Source organism: Narcine bancroftii, chromosome 9 (assembly GCF_036971445.1).
Source record: "Narcine bancroftii isolate sNarBan1 chromosome 9, sNarBan1.hap1, whole genome shotgun sequence".
Classification (NCBI taxonomy): Eukaryota; Metazoa; Chordata; class Chondrichthyes; order Torpediniformes; family Narcinidae; genus Narcine; species Narcine bancroftii.
The window spans coordinates 33,673,152-33,685,910 of record NC_091477.1 but is presented as its reverse complement, the minus strand read 5'-3'; the positions used below and the strand labels follow the sequence as shown (position 1 = coordinate 33,685,910).

Sequence of the window (12,759 nt, the reverse complement as noted above, 5' to 3'; positions counted from 1 at the left end):
TAATCATTTTACTGCATGATTGAAGGGCACTGTGATTCCTTTGTGCAGTCGGAATAGTGTCTGGTCATATTTAGTGATCAATTTCATATTTCAATTCAGTCACAACATTCAGGTATTGTCCTGAATGTATCATTACTGATGGACAATAAAAAGAACTTTAGATGGTGTAAACATTAGATTAAAAGAAAGGGCTGTAAACTCCTAACAGGTCAGGGCTGCATTCTGTAGAGAGAACGGAGTTCATGTTCTGGATGAATCACTCTTTATTAGAACTATTGTTAGTGATCTTGGCAGAGAGATAAATATTGACCTGGGCCCTCAAGAGAATTCTACTGAGAAAAGTTCCACGGTGTCTTTTAAATGTGCAGCAGTATAGATGGGGTATTGATTTAAATTCTCTTCTGATAACCAGCAGTCCCTCTGTACTCCATAGAGCTGCTGGGATTAAATCTGAAGTCTCTGGGTTCCTGACATTTATTGACCCAGAAATGGAAGAGCTAAATGGGGGTCAAGGTTATGACTTAAAAGAAAGAAAAGGGCATTTGTTCAACTCATGCTCTTTGTATTCAAGGGAATTGGATTTTATTGATGTGGTCAGCATTTTATTGTCCATCCCTATTCACCAAACAGAGGAAATGGTAGTGAGCTGTTATTTAATATATTTGGCAAAATTACTCCTGGACTACTGAGGGTTTCTTATGTTTAGACAGTGACGAGATGAAGGAAGCTAATAAGTCTGGGTGACGTGTGAATTATGATATTCCTGTGCATCATCTGCCCTTCTAAATTGAATGGATTTTTATTTTGGGTGCTGCAGCTGAGAGAGCTTTGATGGATTTAATAAAAATTAGTACAACCGCAGACTAAGATTTATGCCTCAATTTTTGCAGAATATATTGTGATATGGAATATGATGCATGCCAAAAGATAAAGCAGTACAGATTAAGTGAGCCAAGCGTTGTTCTTGAGTGGAAAGGAAAATCAAAGCAGTGAGCACATGAGAACCAGTTATTGATCTCTAATAAACCATGACCCAGTCAGTTCACACTGAATGGGAGCGCCCTCCTCTTCAATGCAAGTTGATGTCAGATCAAATGAATTATTTTACTGTGCACTGTATAATATTGGGACATTTTAACATGCAAAATTGGGAAATATCTCAGGATTCTCACAATCAAATAACAATATTGGGTGCTTATTTTTAAATTTTTATTTAAATTTAAATATTACATTATTAATTTATATTTAGACATTCAGCACAGTTATAGGCCATTTGGCCCATGAGCCCGTGCCACCCTAATGCACCCAATCGACCAACACCCCCAGTATGTTTTTGAATAGTGGGAGGAAACTGGAGCACCTGGAGGAAACCCACGCAGACACAGGAGAATATACAAACTCCTTACAGATGAACCCTGGTCCCAAATGCTTATACTGTATCAGCGTTGTGCTAACAGCTAACCACTATATTAACCATGCTACCCTGCCAAAGAGTATGAAGAGGTTGTTTAGAGTTCCACAGGGCTTCCTTGAAGAGCAGGCGAAGTGTTTATACCATCAGGAGGTACTGGTAAAATGTAAATATCGAAATATAGTGACAGCAGAATTCTCAACCTCTCTCACTCACTTTTGAATGAAGTATCAATGAAAGATTTGGTGCAAATAGAAAGGAGCATCATTTGAAGGATAGGTCCCAGGAAACCCAAAGCAACCTTTTCTTGTGCCCTGTGTCAGAAGAATACGCATCCCAATAAATAAAGTGAATTCAGCCTGGTTATACTAAATGTGACCATTTTCACAAATATCACGCAGTCAACAGTCCAATAACGACACCACTGGAAAATGCGTGTTTTATTGTTAAATGTGATTCATGCACCTGTTTGTTTCAAGGAAAAAGCAATAATACCATCACATGAACATTGGAATCAGCTCCGTTTTAGAGCACAGAAATGAAAAGACTCCAGTGTGTCATGAAATGACACAAAAGTGAATTAGCAGTGGTTTTAAAAACTGAAATGAAAAGAAAAAATGCTGGAAATGCTCCCAAGGTCAGGCAACAGCTGTGTAGAGAATGTTACTTTCCATATTATCAGAACTGAATAGTCTAATTGGTGAATGGTCAGCTCATTATATAGAACTTAGCTGATTCAACAAAAATGATTCATCAGAGTATTACCAACTGGTGAAAGTGAAATTCTAACTGTTTTGTTTCATACGTTATAACTCAAAGCTCCCATATTTAATGAGCAATTAGTTTGTGTGAATTGGACGGACAAGAGGGAAATTTACCAAAGGGTAGGCTCGAGACTCTGAATGCTGACCTGAATTACTTCAGTCTGGGCAAATTGTGTTCAGTAAGCCCTCAGTAAATGTATATTTGCCCTGAAAAAAATATGGAGTGTGTCATATGATGTATTTCCTCCATGGCACTCTTGAATTAAAAGGATATTTTGAAGTGAACACCCAAAAAGTGATCAATGACAAACCAAGACCATCTTGAAACCTAGAAAAAAGTATATGTTGGCTGTTAACACTGTAATGCAGTTTGAGAGAGATTTTTCAATCCCTATTTGGAGCAGGAACCCTATTTAAAACAAAAATACCTGTTGCAGTTTGGAGGAGAATTGGGTCACAAGAGTGATGTCCAGGAAATGGTCAATAAAATTTCCAGGGTGATGGTCCCTATTCTTAATTCGGAAGAAAACTCACTATTGAGTATTATACAATTGAGCTTTGAGGCATGAAATGTTGACGTTCATTGATATTCTCTAAAATAGTTTACAAATGGTTATATTTGGACTTTCCAAACTTAAAGTCAGTTTCTAAAGTTTGGAAATATTATATGTCCTGTTAACTTGTAGCCAGGCTTACACTGTAGCCGATGACCATTTTATAATTTCAAGTCCCTTGGGAGAGTATGAGAAATAATGTTTTTTTTAATAGCTTGGGATTCAAGCTATAAAGATCTTCAACTTAGGGAAGCAGTCTAAAGCTATGGCAATTTGAGGGGAGAGGTGAATACTATATCATGAAGATCAGCTGCATTTACAAACAAAGCAAACAGAAACATGAAACAAGTAACTTTAGGGAAGTTTCAGATTCAGATTTTCAAATTTATTGTCAGAGGACATACATGAAATCACATACAACTCTGAGATTTTTTTTCCTGCGGGCGCAGCAGAATTACCACTTATTGGTAGTGCAGAACAAAACTGTACACAGCGTGTAAACATGTAAACAAATAACTTAACAGTTAATGAATATAAATAAACTGTGAAATACAGAAAGATAAAAAAAAAATCAATAAAGTATTTAAGTAAGAGTCCTTAAGCGAGTCTCTGATTGAGTTTATAATTGAGGAGTCTGGTGGTGGAGGTGTAGCAGTTGTTCCTGAACCTGGTGGTGCGAGTCTTGTGGCACTGATACCTCTTTCCTGATGGCAGCAGTGAGAACAGAGCATGTGTTGGGTGGTGAGGGTCTCTGATAATTGCTGCTGATCTCTGATGTCAGTGTTCCCTATAGATGTACTCAATAGTGGGGAGGGTTTTGCTTGTGATGTCCTGGGCTGTGTCAACTACCCTTTGAAGAGCTTTACACTCAGGGATATTGGTGTCACCCTACCAGACCATGATGCAGCTGGTCAGCACACTTTCCACCACTCCTCTGTAAAATTTGCACAAACACCTGAGGAGGTAGAGGTGCTGATGTGCTTTCTTCTCGATGCCATTGGTGTGTTGGGTTCAGGAAAGATCATCCTAGATAGTGACTCCCAAAAATTTAAAATACTCACCCTCACCACCTTTGATCTCCCAATGATCACTGGATTGTATACCTCTGGGTTTCCATTCCTGAAGTCAACAATCAGCTTTAGTGATATTGAGTGCAAGGTTGTTGTTGGTGACCATTCAGCCAGGTTTTCAGTCTCCAGCTTGTACGCTGACTCTTCCCCTTCCTTTATACAACCCACTACCGTGGTATCGTCGGCAAATTTGTAGATGGTGTTATAGTCATACCAAGCCACACAGTCATAGGTGTAAAGTGAGTAGAGCAGGTGGCTAAGAGGTAGCCCTGTGGTTCTCTGATACTGATGGAGATTGTGGAGGAGATGTTCTTACTAATCTTCACTCTTCTGATTACCTAGTGCATTATTTACTCCTGATTTTGAAGGCATCTGAATTAGTTAAATAGTGCTTAATGGAATTTTGAATATCTAATATCAAAATATGAGATGTTTTGTTAATTTTTCAGTGGCACTTATTTGTTTCTTGGATCTCAAAAAAATTCTAAAATTCCTTGTCGAAAACAAGAAAAAATTATCAAATATGTAATACATCTAGATCATGAAAAAATAAAACAATAATGAATTTATACCTACTGAGATATGTACTATCTGCATTTATTCTTGCCACAAAACTTAAGATGTTTTGTTCATCTGTGATGTAAGTAAAAGGTTTGGCTCTTTGGCATCCAACATAAATATTTATTGGAATTTGCAACCAATTGGCAAAAAGAAACTACATGGAACATTTTTGAGTGAGTGAAAATGAATTTTGATCACGAAGGAATGCTAGTATTTTAATTGAGATGGTGAAAAACAGTGAGCTTAATAAAATCTTTTCATGGGAATGTTTCAAATCTTCAGGTTATCGTTACCAGAATTATTAATATACTTGTAAAGCAAGCCCCAAATCCTTGTCTATACATCACTTTGAATGCAAACAATAAGGAATTGTAAGGTGCATTGTGTTTCATTGTCTAATTTGGGACAGTTCATCAATGGCCCCAGAACGTCACCTGCCATTTTTGCTCTCTCATATTTAGATTCTTTTATGTTACAGAACTGAAAAATAGAGGGAAGTATGGTGGTTGGCCACTACTTCTATGTACGCATAATGGCTATGTACACATATATATATACATTTCTTTCACTCTAATCTAATGATGAATCCTGCAAACGTAGTTAATGTTAGTCAAGATTGTGACCACTTTAAAGAAGCAGATGTTCAGATGGCCTGCCTGAATTCTGGATGCCATTTCCACAGTCTTGTGTTTTTCAAAGGCTTTCAAAGCAGAGGATTCTATATCATTAATTTTGAACTGCTTCATCTAATGTTAATTGGTTAATTTTCCCACATAGTTGCTTCAAGGTGTTTTAAATATAACTTTACAACTAATTTCTACACTATTTTGAAAAGAAGAATTAATTTGACTTGGATGAGAGAATAATGTACATTACTGTCAAATGGACGTACTAATAATCCCAATAAGGACCTAGATTATAATAATCATATGATTTATATAAGTTGATAAGGGTCAAAAAATTAATGTTCAATTTATTTGACAGCAAATTTTATCATTTTAAATGATTTAAATTTTAAACAATCAATGGCACAAGGACAGCTTCTTTCCCGCTGCCATCAGATTCCTGAATAATCTATTAACCAAAGACACTGCCTTATTTTTCGTGCACTATTTTTTATATAGTAATGTCCTAAGATGGTTATAATATGAATGTTTCCACTGTGATGCTGGTGCTAAAAAAATAACAAATTTCATGACTTGTTCATGACAATAAATTCAGAATCTGATTCTGATTATCATATTTAGATAGCGTATGAAAGCAAGAATAATAAATAGCTTTGCCATAGCACAGGGCCAGCTAAATAAGTTGTATTTTAGAGTGTAGCGGCTTGCCACCACAGCACACCATAGCACAGGGCCAGCGCTCCGGGCGGTGGTGCAACCAAGAGCCACCCATCTGTGCAGTAGCACTGGCCCCAGCAAGCGAACTGGTGGCTAAGGCATCATGGGAGTCAGCACCACCAACATGGCGCTGGACCCGCTGCACAGTCAACAGATAGGGACAGCACACAGGGCAGAAGGTGTTGCCATGTAAGAATGTACCCACGCACGGGAAACCCACTATTGTTATGTGGGTGATGATGTCAGCAAATGAGGGCAAACAGTGGAAACGCAAACAGTATAAAAGTTGGGCTTCAGCCCCAATAAACCAGAGCTATACCTGACTACACTCATGTCTCCGTGTGTGTGTGTGTGTATGTGTGTGTGTGTGTGTGTGTGTGTGTGTGTGTGTGTGTGTGTGTGTGTGTGTGTGTGTGTGTGTGTGTGTGTGTGTGTGTGTGTGCGTGCGTGTCTTCAAGTAGAACAAGAGAGTAATTTGTAATGTATATTCTTCCTAAACACCGCAGGATGACTTTCAAGAAAGTCTGAATTAGTTTCATTCACCGCCTCTTCTATAAAATTAATCTATAAAATGCTGTGGGTCGGAAAAGACAATTTCTGTGGTTTTGCACCAAGTTTATGTGGCTGAAATGGTTTGCTTTGTTAAATGTTATTTATCATTTACAGGGTAAGGAAATCTACCGAACATGATAAATTTAAGTCAGGAACACAATATGTAAAAGAGCAACATTTCAATGTTGTGTTCCAATGTAATTTGGCATATAGCCTTGCAAATACAGAACTTCCTTTGTACATGTTATATTTCTGATGTTTGATTGATCAGTGCTAGACTTTGTGTATTCCCATTGGCAATCCTTGTGGTTCTGCTCTGTGATACAGTACCATGCTGCATCAAAGCAAATGTTTCATTTAAAGTATCTTGGGAGGGTGTGAGAAAGGAGGTTTCTTTTATTGCTTGAGATTTAAATGTAAAAAATTTCCTTAGGGAATGAAGCATAACAGCGAAAATTCATGGAAAAGACATTAAATCACTGGAGGATAAGCTTAGCTGCCATAAATAAACCAGCACAAGGGACATAAAGCAAATTGCTTTGGTGAAGGAATTTTACGCTTTTGAGAAATCATTCCAAGAGGAAAACTATTATTGTACAAAGGAAAGAGACAAGCAAATAATGAAATAGCTCGGCTGTAAAAGAAAACAATGAATGATCAAAGTTAAAAGTTCAGATTTATTGTTAGAGTACATACATCGTGTCACATACAGTCCTGAGATTCTTTTTTCCTGTGGCCTGGCAGAATTTCCATTTATCAGTTGTGCAAAAAACTTTTACTCAAGATAAGGTACATATACAAAAGAGATAAATATTAAGAAACTGACTGCAATACAGAAGATAAATATTGAGCTAATAATAAATATGTGCAGTCCTTAAATTAGTTTCTGATTGAGTTTGTTGTTTAAAAGTTTGATGGTGGAGGGGCAGCAACTGTTCCTGAACCTGCTGATACGAGTCTTGTGGCATCTATACCTCCTTCCTGAAGTCAGCAAAAAGAACAGAGCATGTTCTGGATGGTGTGGATTCTTGATGATTGTTGCTGCTCTCTGAAGGCAGTGTCGAGCAATTTGATCAATGAGAATATAGATTATGCAGAGAGGTCTCGTGCAGATTTCGAAGTCTAACATGTAGAGGTCAAGGGCAGAGATGCTTGTTGCAGCGCTGAGTATTTGTGACAATTCTGAGAGAACAGGTCTTCAGTAGATGTCCCCGACTCAAACCTCTGGCTTAGTCTTAGTAACTTCACAATGAAGCAGCGAACTCTATGAGACATTTGTTCCAAAGGTTACTGTGTCTTTGAGGTGTCAGCACCAGAATGAAGTTGATTTGACTAAAAAGAAAGGGTGAGGAGATCACAAGTAGTATAGAGAATGAATATCCAAAAAATGACCTATGCAACAGATATGATACACTTGTTGGAACATAACATAACATAACAATTACAGCACGGAAACAGGCCATTAGGCCCTTCTAGTCCGCACCGAACCAAACACCCCTTTCTAGTCCCACCTCCCTGCACAATGCCCATAACCCTCCATCTTCTTCTCATCCATATACCTGTCCAACCTTTTCTTAAATAATACAATTGACTCCGCCGCCACTATTTCTCCCAGAAGATCATTCCACACGGCTACCACTCTCTGAGTAAAGAAGTTCCCCCTCATGTTACCTCTAAACCTCTGCCCCTTAATTCTTAACTCATGTCCTCTTGTTTTAATCTTTCCTCCTCTTAACAGAAATAGTCTATCCACATCCACTCTGTCTATCCCTTTCATAATCTTAAATACTTCTATCAAATCCCCTCTCAACCTTCTTCGCTCCAAAGAATAAAGACCTAATCTGTCCAATCTCTCCCTATACTCTAGATGCTTAAACCCAGGTAACATTCTGGTCAACCTTCTCTGCACTCTCTCCACTCTGTTTATATCCTTCCTCTAATTAGGCGACCAGAACTGCACACAGAACTCCAAATTAGGCTGCACCAACGTCTTATACAATCTCAACATCACCTCCCAACTCCTATATTCCATGCAATGATTGATAAAGGCCAGCATACTAAAAGCCTCAGGTGTGAGAGAACAAGTAGCTTGAGGAGGATTGAGAAAGCAGAGAACCCCAGTGCAAAAATGTCAGTAATTTAATAATAGGAGGGGGGAAACAAAAAGCAAACTCACTAATCTGTTGAGGAATCCAATTTTTACATCTGTGACAGTACAAAAGTTGATTTAAAAACCATAACTAATCATGAGCCAGCACTCAAAGCAGGGTAGGAGCTCTTGTAGGTTAGTTGCATGTCCAGTAGTGCTTCTTAAATTGTATTGTGGAGATGGCAAGAATCTTGTAAACTAAAGCAGTTCTCAACCAGAAGGTGAAATGGCACCTCAGAAATTCTAAAAAGCCTTCCTTGGAGATTGATCTCCGCGGTGACTCGGCTCTTCTTCCAAAAGAAAATAAATACTGTGTTTGGCAAAGCTATTGGAGTTTTTCAAAAATGCAAATTGCATACTGAGAAAGGGGAACTGGTACCTGCATTGTATTTGGATTTCCATAAGAATTTTGATGGGTGTCACATAAAGATTTATTGCAGAAAATTAGAGTGCATGATATGAGGCGTGGCATGGTATGAGTCTCAAGAGTAAAGTCTAACTCACAGAAAAATGGGAAATTGGACAAGCACCTTCCTTTCGGATTGGGAAGCGGTAACAAATTGAGTCTCACAGTGATCAGTGCTGAAGCCTCAAATATTTACAATCGATATTAATAATGTAGGTGATGGGCCTAAGTGTAATGTATCCAAATTTGACGACGAATCAAAGGGAGGAGGGAAGGCCAGTTGTGAAGATGATGTGAACGGGCAGAAGTTTGGCAGACGCAAGGAAATGTGAAGTTACCGACTTTACTAGGAAGAACGTTGCTTTGAGTGGAGAAAGACGACAATATCCTGCTATGCACAGAGATCGAAGGATGTGGCAGTGCGATGGAAAATCGGGCATGAAATTAATAAATGACAAAGATGAAGTCACAGCATACTCCTATTTCTTAGTGTTCTTTTGAGTCTGTGGAGTCCAATGTTGGAGCAGAGCTGGCTGGTTGACCTCAGTTATTAAATTTGAGATTCTACCATCATGCAGGTGACTATATGGAATATATGATGATGTCCAGTTTGGCAGACTAAATGTTTACTAATCTAAGATTCACCCTGAACCCAATTGCTCCAGTGATCTGTTCAGCTAAACTGTGGTGCTCATAGTAAAATAGTGTTCCTTCTAATATCATTTGTTAAACAACTCTGAGACACTCTGCAGTTTGAGTGTTGCCTGATGAAATTCATCATGTTGCAGTCACCATCAGTTATCTCTGGAATAATCTAGCATCCTTTATGGACATTACAAATGCAGGCTACATCAGATTGTGTATCTCAGGGTATTAGTTCTGTCACATTGAAGCTCAATTGATATGTAAATTTAGTATAATCTTGCTTCTGCTTGAATTTTTTCCAGTGTTCTGGAAAGTGGCCACCCTGATGGAAAAAGGCGAATTGAAATTCAATTAACTGATTCACTTGCATATATAAGCAGAGCGCTAATTAAACTCCACTTTATCACTTCTCACCCCAGAAAATAACAAAGTGCTCTGCACAGCTAACTGGGAGGGTAAAAATGATCAACCGATTGATTTTTTTTCCTGAAATTATGTTACCATTATGATCCATTTGGTTGAGCCCTGCTGAGCAGAATGAAGAGGAAACATTTCTAAATGTTGGGAACACTTCCTGTGCACTCATTATTGTCAATGTGGGAATTCAATTATTTCTGGGGTTTTAATATGCTTCCCAGGTATTTATTTACACAGTTCCATTCTCTTTTAATGATTAACCAGATGCTTTACCAGTTTGTCTTTAGAATCCTCAAATGCGGCCAATTGTACAGCCAAGGCCAATCATTTTCTTTCTGGACCATGTGGGCAAAAATTGTGATTTGCAGCAATGTTACAGACATCTTATTACATTATAACAGTTGTTCCAATTTCACCTTGAGGGATGGATCATAATATAATGAAATTGTCATATCCGTGATTGGCTTCCTGAGTATTTGGCATTGGCATGCAAGATAAAGTGAATGTTGTTCCTTAATCACTGCACACTATAGCCCTGGTTGCTCTTTGTTATTTGATGCTTTGAATGCCAAGAATCAGCTGATGGAACTTGAGAATATTCAAGCTGCACAATTGGCAAGGTTTTTTTTTGGGTTGGCTGCTGTCATTGGGAAAGATCGGTATTGCCCAGGCTTCCTGACTAGAGCCATAGAGGCTTTCCTGATATAGAAGTGAAAAGGTAGCCAACCCCTGTTGTAAAGTTCACATGATGTCACCTGGAAGGATCTAATTACAAAGACATCAAAGGTATCGGCTTTCAGACTTTGACAGCCAATACTGTCCTCCTGGTGAAAGGATGCTCCTACAGTAGCAGTTAACATCTTCCTTCACCGGACATCAGAAGACAAGACAACATCCTAAATCACTCATGACAAAGGCCATTTATAATGATAATGATACAAAGAGATCCTTCTATGATCCTTTACTTGGGTCCTTGAGTTCAGTCTCTCCAAATTTCTCATTAGTTTCTTTCTCTGCACAAGGCTCTGGCAAACAGGGTGAAAGAATATCCCAAGAGTTTCCAAAGATATATGAAGAGCAAAAGAATGGCAAGGGACAAAATTATTCCCATTGAATACCAGTGTGGCCTTCTACACATGGAGCCAAAAGAAATGGGGGAGATTTTAAATGGATTTTTTGCATTCAAATTTACTCACGAGATAGATACAGAATCTGTAGAAGTGAAGAAAAAGAGCAATGAAGTCATGGCCCTTGTACAGAGGAGGTGCTTGTGGCCTTGAGGCAAATAAAAGTCGATAAATCCCCAGGGCCTGACAAGCTGTTCCTTCCATCCTTGAGAAGGCTAGCAAAGAAATTGCAGGAACCTTAACAGAGATATTTATAAGGTCCTTAGCGATGGGTGAGGTGGTGGAGTGTTGGAGGAAAGCTAATGTGGTTCCAGTGAACCTGACATTAGTTGTGAGTAAGTTATTGCAAAGCATCTTAAGAGACTGGAAATACCTGGATACACAAGGTCTGATCATGGATAGTTAAAATGGGATTGTGTGTAGTAGGTCATGTCTAACCAAGCTTATCAAGCTTTTTGAGGCATTTACCAGGAAAGTTCATGCAAGAAAGGCAGTGGATGTTGTCTACGTGGATTTTAGTAAGGAGGCTTGTCAAGAAAGTCTAGTCACTTGGTATCTAGGATAAAATGATAAATTGGATTATATATTGGCTTTGAGAGAGAAATCAGAGAGTGGTAGTAGATGATTGCATCTTGAACTGGAGGCCTGCTGCCAGTGGTGTGCTTCAGGGATCAGTGCAGGGTCTATTGTTGTTTGTCATCTACAATCAATGACCTGCATATTTGCAGATGACACTAAACTTGGACAGCAAGGTATATTTTCAAACCTTAGAGAAGCATTTGGAAAAATGAGCTGCACAATGGCAACAGGAATTTAATGTGAATAAGTGTAAGGTGTTGCAGTTTGGGAGAACAAACGAGGGAAGGGCTAACATAATAAACTGTAGGGCACTGGAGTGCAGTCGACATGAGAAATCTGGGACTACATAATTCCTTAAAATTGGTGTCACAGATAGACGGTTGTAAACAAAGCTTTGAGCACATTGGCCTTCTTAAGTCAAAGTATTGAGTACAAGAGATGGGATGTTTTGTTGAAATTGCAAAAGACATTAGTGAGACCAAATATGGAGTATTGTGTGCAGTTTTGGTCATTTGCCTTCAGGAAAAATATTAATAAGATTGAAGAGCGCAGAAAAAATTTACAACTTGAGGGCTTATTGGGAATGTTGAATAGGTGAGGACTTTATTTCCTGAAGCATCAGAGAATTAGGGAAGATTTGATAGAGATATGCAAGATTATGAGGGGTATAGATGGGTTAAATGCAAGCAGACTTTTACCACTAAAATTGGGTAAGTCGAGAATGAGAGGACGTTAGTTCAGTGTGAAAAGTGTTTAAGGGGAACATTAGGGGGAAGTTCTTAAAGGGTGGTGAGATTGTGGAATGAGCTGCCGCAGAAGTGATGGATGCAGGTTTGAGTTTAACATTTAAGATCAATTTGGATAGGTACATGGATGGGATGGGTATGGAGGGCTATGTTCCAGGGTCAGGTCGATGTGATGAGGGCAGAAAATTAGACTGGACGAGATAGGCCCATTTCTGTGCTGTAGTGTTCTAAAGTTTTATGATTCTAAGGCAAAATGGAAAGATAACCGTTGGTAAAGTGCTATCAGCAAGAGCATTAGCTCAGCCTTCAAAGTATTACATAGATCGATTCTTGAGGTGAAAGTTCGGGATCTCCTTGCAACCATGTCCTCTTGACACACTGTTCAATACAATTTTCAGACAGCAGATTGTAAGGCTTTAGAATTTGAAAGGGGAT

At 38.6% G+C, this 12,759-nt stretch overlaps 1 protein-coding gene across 3 annotated transcripts in view; it reads left to right on the top strand.

The window, feature by feature from the left end:
• LOC138743401 (complexin-2) overlaps positions 1-12,759 on the top strand; it is a 228,586-nt gene that overhangs the window by 121,751 nt on the left and 94,076 nt on the right. The window lies entirely within an intron of this gene.